Below are 13,055 nucleotides of genomic sequence, written 5' to 3'. Positions count from 1 at the left end.
CATAACCTGTGACAGTCAACCCATTGCACTGTAAAGCATTGGAGAAATTATTATAGGTCTGTCGTTTGAAGTCCTCCCAGCACAATGGAGCAGGCACATATTTCATTTCCACAGTGTTGTCTGTTAAAGTCTTCACACTATCCCAGGGTCTGATGCGTTTATTCCAGTAGGATTCTTCTCGGTGATGTAAAACCACTTCTGCGCGGTCTGGAAGATGACGTCAAGATCCGGTTAAGTGTGCACAGCTGTAAAGTTGAGGAGACTGAAGGAGATGTAAAAAAGCTTAGCAAGCAATATCCCCCATAGTTAAAGATCAAATGGGGGCTTGGTCTTCTTGCATTTCTGTAGTCTGCTGCTGGTGGCCTCCATTCGAGCAGATGTTGACTGCAGTCAGAATTCTGTATGTCAAAGCCTGGCGGGGGCACAATGTTAAAAAACGATTTCATTAGGAAAAAAGCTCATATATGAAACCATTATCTGAGTCAGGTCACAGAAGCAGTAGAAAACATCTCTGCACTATTGCTGCTGAACATTGCATTCCATATCATCATTGTGAAATACCCTTTAGTATAATTTATGTTATTCTTCAAACAATGTTTTTTGCAATCTAGTTATGCAAACAAAGATTGACTCCTAAACAGATCCCCATTCATTCTGGCTGTGGGGAATGACATGCTAGTTTGAAAGGCATTTGTACAAGCATTGAGTGTTATAACAAACCGTGCACTATGTACAATGGCCCAAGGATACGCAAACCAACGCTGCTTTGGAATGATGTCATTCGTCAGTGATGTCCAATTTGTTGGCGACAGAACAGGCCTGCGATGTAATTTTCCACTTCGGTATCCAAGATAGATGTGGTTGGGGATGGAAATAGCATACTACTAAATATCATACTACTAAAATTCTACTTCTGAAAGTAGAGGGAAAAATAATGGCTCTCTAAAAAAGGGTTAATCAATATCAAGGAGATATGGCTCTGTTATGAGCTAATGTGGAGTGCAAATACTCACTTCATCTGCAAACTGGCAAAAATCTATAGCTCACCAGCATTAGCCTAGCTTAGCAGACCATAACCTGTGTTATTAAAAACAAATGAACCGAGGTGAGCATATTTTCTCGCCACACGCAGAAATTAGAATTTGCATGGAAACAAACACTTCATAGCTGGCTTGAAATCATTCCAATAAACGGTTCTGATGGTCAGGGTCATGGCTTTTATAAAAATAGAAAATGATTATTTTTTATCAGGATAAACTGCATGCAGGCTGTGAGTTAAAGCCTTCAAAATGGGGTTTGATTAAGGTCTTCTTTTTGTTTTTTAACTCCGGCACTAAGGAGGCCAAATAAAGCCCCCTTGGACTCTGGACTGGCAAATAGTACCAAAATGACCCAAATGAGGCCATAAAATATGTAAAGAGCTAATAAAACATCTGTTGCGGGTGTAAATTGGTGGCGAGGAGCAGCGTGAATCAGATGCTAATATAGAGCTGGGTGACCGAGCCATACTAGGCTGGTGGAACTGACCACTTATGTGTCCGTCTCCACCAGAGAGCCAAGGAAGGCTTTTAAATCCATGGGGGGCGTGAGATGACAAATCCGTATCTGTGTCTACTCTTCTCAGGTTCATATGCTACTTAAGAGGCCAGCCAAGAGCCATAAATGAAGAGAAGTCTTCTACCATAAAGGACACTCTTAAAAAAGGGGAGTGTGTAGTAGATGCAGCTGGTCTTTGCGACTATTACCATGTAACAAACAGGGTTAGAATACGACTATATATGAGAGGCCATACATAATGGGTGCAAAACCCACCCGGGCGATTCTCACAATACTGGAACTTGACAAAAAATATTTAAAAAATCCTCTTGGATCACTATGATTAGGATCTGTATTTATTTCATAATTATTGTTATGTTTATTGATCAGATATTATGCATTTACCACAATTCCCACTGCAAAAATTCTCATTACCGCAAACAGTTTATAAGTCCAAAAAAGTAAACAAATCGATTTTTTAAATATTTATTTTTAATTTGCTCACCTAATGAAAAGGCCGGAGTTACAGTGGGGCAAAAAAGTATTTAGTCAGCCACCAATTGTGCAAGTTCTCCCACTTAAAAAGATGAGAGAGGCCTGTAATTTTTATCATAGGTACACTTCAACTATGACAGACAAAATGAGAAGAAAAAATCTAGCAAACTTCAGACGGACCTCTGTCATTGCCAACAAAGGGTATATAACAAAGTATTGAGATAAACTTTTGTTATTGACCAAATACTTATTTTCCACCATAATTTGAAAATAAATTCATTAAAAATCCTACAATGTGATTTTCTGGATTTTTTTTTTTACTCATTTTGTCTGTCATAGTTGGAGTGTACCTATGATGAAAATTACAGGCCTCTCATCTTTTTAAGTGGGAGAACTTGCACAATTGGTGGCTGACTAAATAATTTTTTGCCCCACTGTATATGTGACACTGAAAACAAATATCATCGAAATGTAATTATTTCAATGTATTTTGTCCTTTCTCTCATTACACATTACTGAATCTTGTTTTTTGTCATAATTACTTGGGTATACATGCTATTTTTATGTACACATATTTGGTTAAACAAGAGGCACACTATCAGATTAAGTTGTATTTTTCCTAATATTTCCTAAATATTGGTGCATTACGTAATAAGCAGGTTTCTGAGATGTGAACGCATGTTACGGTAATGAGTGTTGCATACTTTCCAATTGAAAAAGTGTACTGACCTCTATTAGAGATGCACTAATCCAATAAATAATCAAACTGTGTCGTGTGTTAATCCCAAATGACTTGCATAAAACAAAAATCACTGATCCTAATGCAACTTACTAAAATACTCCTTATTTTAGCAAAAGTATAAGTACTGTAATTAAAAAGTGGACTTTTATTTTGAAAAAGTTATTTCTCCAACGTCTTTGGTCCTAAGGTATTATAGATGCATTTCTAAATTGAATGGAATCCTATGGGCAAATGTCATAACATGATATGCCCTTAAAGTATCTACGTATTTGGGATGTAGACCAAAAACTGTATTGGGATATCAAAACAACAGAATAGGTAAGTGATAAAACAAGTAAACATGGAGGAGTAGCTCTTTGCTGAAACACAAACTCCAGATTGTAAATTAAATGCGGTTTATACACCCATATTTCTTGACAACACATACTTAATCAAATAACTTGAAACAAAGATTTACAAAAAATCTACACAATAGGTATAAGCAGTGCTCCTAGTAAATAATTAAAGTTACCAGCACAGCACACTCATTGACTATACATTAGAATTAGCTTATTATCATTACTGAAATAAAATAAAAGGTTATTTTTACCAAAACAGACCTAAAGATTACAGGACTAGACTTCCAGACAAAAGCTGCACAAAATGGAGGGAAAAGCCAATGAAGTAGAACTGGACACAAGGCTTCCGACGCAAAAAGACAGGCCATATTAAAATTGGCAGGAGGGAGAGAATGAAGGACAAACTTGGAGCCACTTTGTTGAGCTAAGCAATATGCTACAGAGCTATAAGCTGTCCCCAACTAAAGTTCAGGATTAATTATGCACCCGAGGCAGGTTTCTTTCGAGTCTCTGGCTCTCCATAGGTGTATAGCTCGATAATGTAACCTTGTTCTCCAACACATGTTTCGAGGAGGTGCTTGAAAGGTTATTTGTAGAAGGCAACTGGCCAGTGTGAACACAGAAGTCCAGCCAGCTCAAATGTGGACATGAAAGAGAATAGAATAGCCTTGACTTGGCTATGCCACTTATGTAACACAATAACAAAAACTTAGCGGCGAGTGGAACCGCAGAACAATATGTTCTTTGTGAGGGAACAACTGCAACACAAATGGCGGGTGCAGCCAAGGAACTATTTTTATGAATTAACTTGAGAACAGAGCAATAACATGACCCAATCATTCTCACTAAAAAAGTCCAAAAACATTGGCGATTACTCTTGTAAGTGGTCACAGCAACCGTATGGAAAAAACTGGGTGACATAATCCTCTGTTAGGGTGCATTCTGATCTACAGTAACTGTCCAGTGTTTCCAGATTTCTATGAAATATGACCTAGAATTACTTACAATATGAGTGAAATTTTCTATTCAAAAATGGTAATAAGTATGTGAAAAATAAACTTTTCTGTGCTGGAATGGTGTGGGCGTACCCAACAACAGAATGGTGTAGGAGTATACTGGTCATTCAAAATATTAATGTGAGTAGACCAATGATTGGCCAACTCATCCTCCTCTAGACCACTGATTGGCCAATACATCCTCCTCTGAGGAAATACCATTTTTGTTTGAAATACAAATTTGAGGTGGGGCTTTTGAAGCGTTTTCTCCAATTTATAGGACGAGTCAACAACATTATTTGGGTATAAATTAACAGAATATGAACTTAAAATTGAGATTTTCAGTGGACAGTTACTTTAAACAGTACAGGCAGGCCAAATGCAATTTACCCCGGGCTCTTATCCACATGTATTGTACCTCCGGAAGTCTGCTGTGCACCACTGATCACATTAATGAGTGTCTTGGAGTGCACTACATATATCCTGTAAAGAGGGCGTGGCTTTCTAGATATGTACAGCTACTAGGCCTAAGTTCTGGCAGGATCGATGAGAAAGCTGAAATACTTTTGATTCAATCACGCTGATGTTAAACCAATCCAACTCTAATTGGATTGACCATTTCCCTTCATCAATCAATATGCAGTCTGTCACTTAGTGAAGAGGAAGCATGTCTACTAGTGTCAAACCAATTTCTTTCATTACAGAGACGTGCTTAAGGTATGGATATATACACACGCATTTGAAAAGACGCACATTTCCATAACAATATCAGAAAAAGTTAACTTCTCCACAGTTTTCACTTTCTTCTGACTGGTTTTGTAATTACTACAGAGCTGAAGGAAAGAGATACAGACATCAATTAGGGCCTGTAGCAAAGTATCATTTTGTTTTCTTCTCTCCTCAGGAAAAAAAGAGTGTCTGTGCGGGAGCTCGGTTCAACTTTTTAAATGTTTATCAGATACACTATCAAGCCTGAACTCCTGGGCAACGTCAAGGTTTTAAATGCTTATCAGATACACTATCAAGCCTGAACTCCTGGGAAACTTCAAGTTTGGTGGAGCTAAGGTTTATTTAGCTTTGTTCACCGAGCCAAGAAGGGGGAAAAGGCATTTGAATGTCTTTTTAATAGAGCACATGAGGGAAATCTATTCACTGCCAAGTCTGAGACCACTGCTGGAAAAAAAAACACGACGCAGATGACCACTGGAGTCGAACTGTGCTGAGACATAAAAAATTTGTACTTGTGGAAAGCAATCAAGGAAAATTATCCTCAGTAGCAATAGGGAATTCATGACGAAAGGAATTTGCTATTGTTCTTGGGAGTGCCTTCAACTCTGAAAATGTGGGTTAATGTTATCGGATAATTTGACAAATTAAAGTTGCTTAAGAAGGTATGTCTCTTCTAAAGCTTACGAGTGTGCAGGGAGCACTAATAATACTGTCAACAAGGACCTGATCCTTCACAGTATGGTCTCCGAGTTGGTTGTTAAATCCTCTGGTTCGACCCAGCCCGACCAATAGAGAAGTGATGAGGAGCTAAAAGGCTGTGATCTTCACCTCTCTAAGCCTCTGGGTCTCTGTTTAGAGTTAGTTAAGGTAAACCACATAGCCAGCTCATTTAATACACTCTGATTGAGATCCAGAAGTCTAATTAGGTGTCTTTTTTTGGCTTTACCAACCTGTTAGTTCTCTCTTTTTACACCCTAGCTCAGCAAACTGAGTTCTATTACCTGAATGTGTTCGGGGCAACGCATGACTCATGCTAATGAAAGCACATTCAGCAGTCAATGAGCAGCTTTTGGCCTAATGTTTATGCATACAATTAATTCAGCTTAACCCAATCTCACTGTCTGAGGTGTTTTAACCTCTCCCCCCCTTCCCCCTGCCTATTAGACAGACTCATATGTCAACTGCTGCTGGAAATATAAATAAATATATTGACAGCGGGGAAAAAGAAAGAAAACACTGCTTTCACAAATTAATGGTACTTTAGAACAGTCAAAAGGGCCTTTCTGAGTGTGAGGATGTTCCCCTTGAATAAGCAGGTTTAGGGGTGCTGACAGTTCTTTGTAGATTGCCTTTCGAGGATCAAAGCGATTTAAATGGTCCTATTAGAATAGGACAGCACGGCGTAGAAACAACATAAATTAAGGGAATACTTATTTGTTGCATTCTGAGGAGGGCTCTCACACAGTTGTGACTAGAGGAAGTACAGCCATGACCGGAAATGACTTTTTATAGCAGGTTAGGAGAGCATTTTGTTAACCCTAACCCTATTTCTAAACTTAACCTAAGTCTTCTAACCTGCCACATTAATTCTCCTAACCTGCTGCAAAAAAAGTCACTTCTGGTCATACTGTAGCTGTACTCCCTCTAAGTCAGAACCCTCTCACACTGTAAAAAAGCCAACTTGCTTAGTCAGCGTTATTCTGTGAGTTGAGTGGACTTCAAAAGGAGAAGAATTTTGGCAAGGTCCTCCGATGAGAGCTGAGTCTATAAAGCTGTTCAAACGCACGGCACACACACTAGAGCCGATAAGCTGACCATTCCTTCCCTCCTCATTAACTGTTGTGTGTTTTAGCCATGACAACCAACACCCACCAAGAGTAGATACAGTATTTGCTCTTCTTGCTTGGCATGCTTTCAACATGCTCTTCCCTCTTCTCTGGTTTATTCCATCTATCCAATATCTTACAACATCTTGACGTAAGAAGCCTGAAACAACGGATAAACGCTGATGACCTCTCCCCACATCCCAGAAGCCTCAATTCCAGGCAATATGTTGGTTGCTGAGGTTACCTTGAAAATTAGCGGACCACAACTGCCAGTAATATAGTCACTGAAATCATTGTCTAGGTCTGTGGATCCAGACCATAAGTCTCAACATCTACAGTACCACAGGGTTTAAATCAGTGGTGGAAAAAGTACCAATTTGTCATACTTGAGTAAAAGTAAAGATACATTAACAGAAAATGACTCAAGTAAAAGTGAAAGTCACCCAGTAAAATACTACATGAGTAAAAGTAGTTTTAAAGTATTTGCTTTTAAATATACTTAAGTATCAAAAGTAAATGTAATTTCAAAAATATACTTAAGTGTGAAATGGTGAAGTTTAAATAATTTCAAATTCCTTTTTCTTGTTTTTTAAATTTACGAATAGTCAGGGGCACACTCCAACATTGACATAATTTACGAATTAAGCATTTGTTTTTAGTGCCAAATCAGAGGAAGCAGGGATGAAACCATTTTGCGTGATTTGAACCTTTTTCAGTACTTTTGGGTGTCAGGGCAAATTTAAGGAAGATGAGTACATTATTTTATTTCGGAATGTACTGAAGTAGAAGTAATCAAAAATATAAATAGTAAAGTACAGATACCCCAAAAAACCGACTTACGTAGTACTTTAAATTATTTTTACATAACTACTTTACACCACTGGTTTAAATATAATCTGCCTGCAGTGCACATTGTCTGAGCACAATCACAAGTGGACAGCTGACTGTCCCTGCAAACCTCAACTGAAAACACTTAGCTAACAGGAGCAGAAGTGAAAATTGGCAAGAGATTATTCTATTTACATAGAAGTCATTTATTGACAGATGAAAGATGAAAAAAAATCTGGAATAGAGCACTTCACCAACAGTTCAAGCTTTTGGAAATACAGTAGCAGACAAACTAGATGTCTGCACAGCGATTTCCAACCTTATGCCACCTGCTCTCATAGCTGCTCCAAATCCTGTGTGGTAATGTCATTGCAATTAATTTTATTAACTTAATCATTCAGCCATTATGTGTAATGGGCTGAAATGTCTTACTGTATTCCAAGTTATGACAGCAAATCAATACATGTACTCCCCTGAAATAAAAACATCTAGGGAGGCTACTTTTTTATGGGTATTGCATTTCTTGGCGTAATGTCCCAATTGTCGAGCTCATCAGCATTAAAACAGTTAAAGCCACAGTGCCTGTCAATCAACTTAATACGGAAACAGATTAAATAATTTCAACTGCACCCTATACTAGTAACCTTTTCACGTGTGAGTTCCAAATATATCTAACGGTTGCCCCCATTGTGAATTTCTTTATGCGCGAGATGCCAGAATTTAGGTTGGATGCTTTACTGAGCCGGACAAACTTCTCTTCCACGAGAGCCAAAGCACTTCCCCAGTGTTTCCGCGGATCAAGTATGCAGACATTTGCACAGTAATGCACAAACTTTTTCCACATTTTTTGGCTGGCACTCGCAGTGCCTTTATTGCTGTTTTCCTTACAAATGTGTGTTCCTATCAAAGTAAGTGCCTTATTTTCTATATCTTGTTGTTGTTTCTACTGTAGCATACCGTATGTACGTATGGAATATAATATACACTGCTCAGAAAAATAAAGGGAACACTTAAACAACACAATGTAACTCCAAGTCAATCACACTTCTGTGAAATCAAACTGTCCACTTAGGAAGCAACACTGATTGACAATACATTTCACATGCTGTTGTGCAAATGGAATAGACAACAGGTGAAAATTATAGGCTTAGCAAGACACCCCCAATAAAGGAGTGGTTCTGCAGGTGGGGACCACAGACCACTTCTCAGTTCCTATGCTTCCTGGCTGACGTTTTGGTCACTTTTGAATACTGGCGGTGCTTTCACTCTAGTGGTAGTATGAGACGGAGTCTACAACCCACACAAGTGGATCAGGTAGTGCAGCTTATCCAGGATGGGACATCAATGCGAGCTGTGGCAAGAAGGTTTGCTGTGTCTGTCAGCGTAGTGTCTAGAGCATGGAGGCGCTACGAGGAGACAGGCCAGTACATCAGGAGACGTGGAGGAGGCCGTAGGAGGGCAACAACCCAGCAGCAGGACCGCTACCTCCGCCTTTGTGCAAGGAGGAGCACTGCCAGAGCCCTGCAAAATGACCTCCAGCAGGCCACAAATGTGCATGTGTCTGCTCAAACGGTCAGAAACAGACTCCATGAGGGTGGTATGAGGGCCCGATGTCCACAGGTGTGGGTTGTGCTTACAGCCCAACACCATGCAGGACGTTTGGCATTTGCCAGAGAACACCAAGATTGGGAAATTCGCCTCTGGCGCCCTGTGCTCTTCACAGATGAAAGCAGGTTCACACTGAGCACGTGACAGACGTGACAGAGTCTGGAGATGCCGTGGAGAACTTTCTGCTGCCTGCAACATCCTCCAGCATGACCGGTTTGGCAGTGGGTCAGTCATGGTGTGGGGTGGCATTTCTTTGGGGGGCCGCACAGCCCTCCATGTGCTTGCCAGAGGTAGCCTGACTGCCATTAGGTACCGAGATGAGATCCTCAGACCCCAAGTGAGACCATATGCTGGTGCGGTTGGCCCTGGGTTCCTCCTAATGCAAGACAATGCTAGACCTCATGTGGCTGGAGTGTGTCAGCAGTTCCTGCAAGAGGAAGGCATTGATGCTATGGACTGGCCCGCCCGTTCCCCAGACCTGAATCCAATTGAGCACATCTGGGACATCATGTCTCGCTCCATCCACCAACGCCACGTTGCCCCACAGACTGTCCAGGAGTTGGCGGATGCTGTAGTCCAGGTCTGGGAGGAGATCCCTCAGGAGACCATCGGCCACCTCATCAGGAGCATGCCCAGGTGTTGTAGGGAGGTCATACAGGCACGTGGAGGCCACACACACTACTGAGCCTCATTTTGACTTGTTTTAAGGACATTACATCAAAGTTGGATCAGCCTGTAGTGTGGTTTTCCACTTTAATTTTGAGTGTGACTCCAAATCCAGACCTCCATGGGTTGATGAATTTGATTTCCATTGATCATTTTTGTGTGATTTTGTGGTCAGCACATTCAACTATGTAAAGAAAAAAGTATTTAATAGGAATATTTCATTCATTCAGATCTAGGATGTGTTATTTTAGTGTTCCCTTTATTTTTTTGAGCAGTGTATTTACAGCTTTTCACGTTTTTCAAGTTCTGGTTACAAATCATGCATTCTGATTCTTGCATAGATTGTAATGGACCCATATGATGTATGTAAAATACTTTTTCGAAGGTTGAACTGATTATGATGAGCTAATGCTAAGATATTTGCCAGCTTTGTGTGGCGCCATGTTTCTTGGCATTATACAATGCATTTTGGGTAACACGAAAACGTCTATCAGACCAAAAATGTTATAACAAAATTAGGTGAAGGGATGATTCACATCTTTCGAGTAAACTTCCAGAAGTGAATGATGGTAGACGACACATCCCCATCAACATGCATACTGCAAACACAATAAATTCATCTTGTCTCCTTTTCTTATCTTTGGTTGACACGAGAAAAAAAACTAACATAGCGGCTTGCACAAACTACCCATTGTCAGATTACTTTAGATTTTTTTAAGTGTTTTACTCAATTCTTTCAATCAATGGTGAGATCACCCGTTGTCACGACTTCTGCCGAAGTCGTTGCCTCTCCTTGTTCGGGCGGTGCTCGGCGTTCGACGTCACCGGTCTTCTAGCCATCATTGATCCTTTTTTTCATTTTTCCATTGGTTTTGTCTTGTCTTCCCATACACCTGTTTTCAATCCCATTCATTACCTGTTGTGTATTTAAACCTCTGTTTCCCCTCATGTCTTTGTCAGAGATTGTTTTATTGTCAGTGTAGTGTGATTGTTGTATAGGTGTGCGTCGGGTCCTCGTACCCATGTTTATGTACATTTAGTGTTATGGAGCATACTCCGTGGACTTTATTAAAAGACTCCATTTTACACTCAATTTGACTCTCCTGCGCCTGACTTCCCTGCCACCTATTACACCTACGTATGACAGAATCTCTGACCAATATATGAAGTCAGCAGGAGAGGACACTATGCCCATGGAGCTGGAGGAACGCGTTCAGGAACAAGCTAGGGAGCTTGACGTTATCAGCTCCGTCATGGATCACATTGTCATGAAAATGGATCGCTGGGAGAGACAGGGAGTTTCTCCAGCGCCACCACCACCACAACCGGAATCTCCCGTGAACGATTTTTCCTCTCCGGAATCGAGGATCCATTTATCCCTACCTACGGGATACAACGGAGATACTGCCGGCTGCCAGGGTTTCCTCCTTAAACTGAACTTGTATCTAGCCACGGCCTCCCCAGTACCATCTGACCGTGAGAAGAGTTACGCCCTCGTCTCATGCCTCACCGGGAAAGCCCTGGAATGGGCCAGCGCTGTGTGTAGTAGGGAGGATGCGGCGCTGGACCATTTTGAGGAGTTCACCCGCCAATTCCGGATAGTATTCGATCACCCACCTGAAGGCAAAGCAGCGGGTGAGCTTCTCTATCATCTGAGGCAGGAGACGAGGAGTGCACAGGATTTTGCTTTGGAGTTTAGGACCTTGGCTGCCGGCGCTGGATGGAGCGACAGGGCCCTGATCGACCATTACCGTTGTAGTCTACGCGAGGACGTCCGTCGGGAGCTGGCCTGTAGAGACACCACCCTCACCTTCGACCAGCTGGTGGACATGTCCATCAGGCTGGACAACATGCTGGCTACTCGTGGACGTCTAGATCGGGGTCTGGTTGTTCCATCCTCCCGCACCCTCTCTCCCGAACCTATGGAATTGGGAGGGATGGTGCGCAGGGAGACCGGAGGGGGTTCCCGCTCGAGCACCATTCAAGGTCGCAGAGAGCACACTGCTGGTCGGTGCCGGGTTGGTTCCTCTGGGAATAGAGAGGGCAGGCAGGGCATTCTGGCGTCACCCCAGGTGAGTAGGCACCATTTTCATCCAGAGCCCTCTGCTGCACTAATGTTTGTCTCTGTCTCTTTTCCTGATTTTTCACTGCATTCCCAGTATAAGGCGCTAGTAGATTCGGGTGCGGCTGGGAATTTCATTAATAAAAGTCTAGCTCATAGTTTAGGGATCCCTATTGTTCCTGTGGATATGCCTTTCCCTATTCATGCCTTAGATAGTCGACCATTAGGGTCAGGGTTTATCAGGGAGGTAACCGCACCTTTGTGTATGATAACGCAGAAGGGTCACAAGGAGAAGATTAGTCTTTTCCTTATTGATTCTCCTGCGTATTCTGTGGTGCTAGGCCTACCCTGGTTAGTTTGTCATAACCCCACTGTTTCTTGGCCACAGAGGGCTCTCACAGGGTGGTCGCGAGAATGCTCAGGTAGGTGTTTAGGGGTTTCCGTTGGTGCTACTACGGTGGAAAGTCCAGACCAGGTCTCCACCGTGCGCATTCCCCCCGAATATGCCGATTTGGCTCTCGCCTTCTGTAAAAAGAAGGCGACTCAATTACCACCCCATCGACTGGGGGATTGTGCGATAGATCTCCTGGTAGACGCTGCATATCCCAAGAGTCACGTGTATCCCCTGTCGCAAGCGGAGACGGAGGCTATGGAGACATATATCTCTGAATCCCTGCATCAGGGGTTCATTCAGCCATCCATTTCACCCATCTCTTCGAGTTTCTTTTTTGTGAAAAAAAAAGGATGGCGGTTTACGCCCGTGCGTTGATTATCGAGGTCTTAATAAAATCACAGTGAAATATAGTTACCCGCTACCTCTGATCAATACGATTATTGAGTTAATGCACGGGGCACGTTTTTTCACAAAATTGGATCTCAGGAGTGCGTACAATCTGGTGCGTATTAAGAAGGGTGATGAGTGGAAGACGGCATTTAGCACCACCTCAGGTCATTATGAGTACCTGGTCATGCCATATGGGTTGATGAATGCTCCATCAGTTTTCCAATCATTTGTAGATGAGATCTTCAGGGACCTGCACGGGCAGGGTGTAGTGGTGTATATCGATGATATTCTGATATACTCTGCTACACGCGCCGAGCATGTGTCCCTGGTGCGCAGGGTGCTTGGTCGCCTGTTGGAGCATGATCTATATGTCAAGTCTGAGAAATGCTTGTTTTTCCAACAATCCATCTCCTTCCTAGGGCATCGGATTTCCACTTCAGGAGTGG

At 41.9% G+C, this 13,055-nt stretch overlaps 1 protein-coding gene across 10 annotated transcripts in view; it reads right to left on the bottom strand.

The window, feature by feature from the left end:
* Positions 1 to 13,055, bottom strand: part of LOC139418157 (neural cell adhesion molecule 1-like) — a 324,778-nt gene that overhangs the window by 233,075 nt on the left and 78,648 nt on the right. The window lies entirely within an intron of this gene.

Source organism: Oncorhynchus clarkii, chromosome 10 (assembly GCF_045791955.1).
Source record: "Oncorhynchus clarkii lewisi isolate Uvic-CL-2024 chromosome 10, UVic_Ocla_1.0, whole genome shotgun sequence".
In the NCBI taxonomy this organism is placed as follows: Eukaryota; Metazoa; Chordata; class Actinopteri; order Salmoniformes; family Salmonidae; genus Oncorhynchus; species Oncorhynchus clarkii.
Note: the sequence above shows the minus strand (reverse complement) of the source record. Positions and strands in the feature narration are given on the sequence as shown.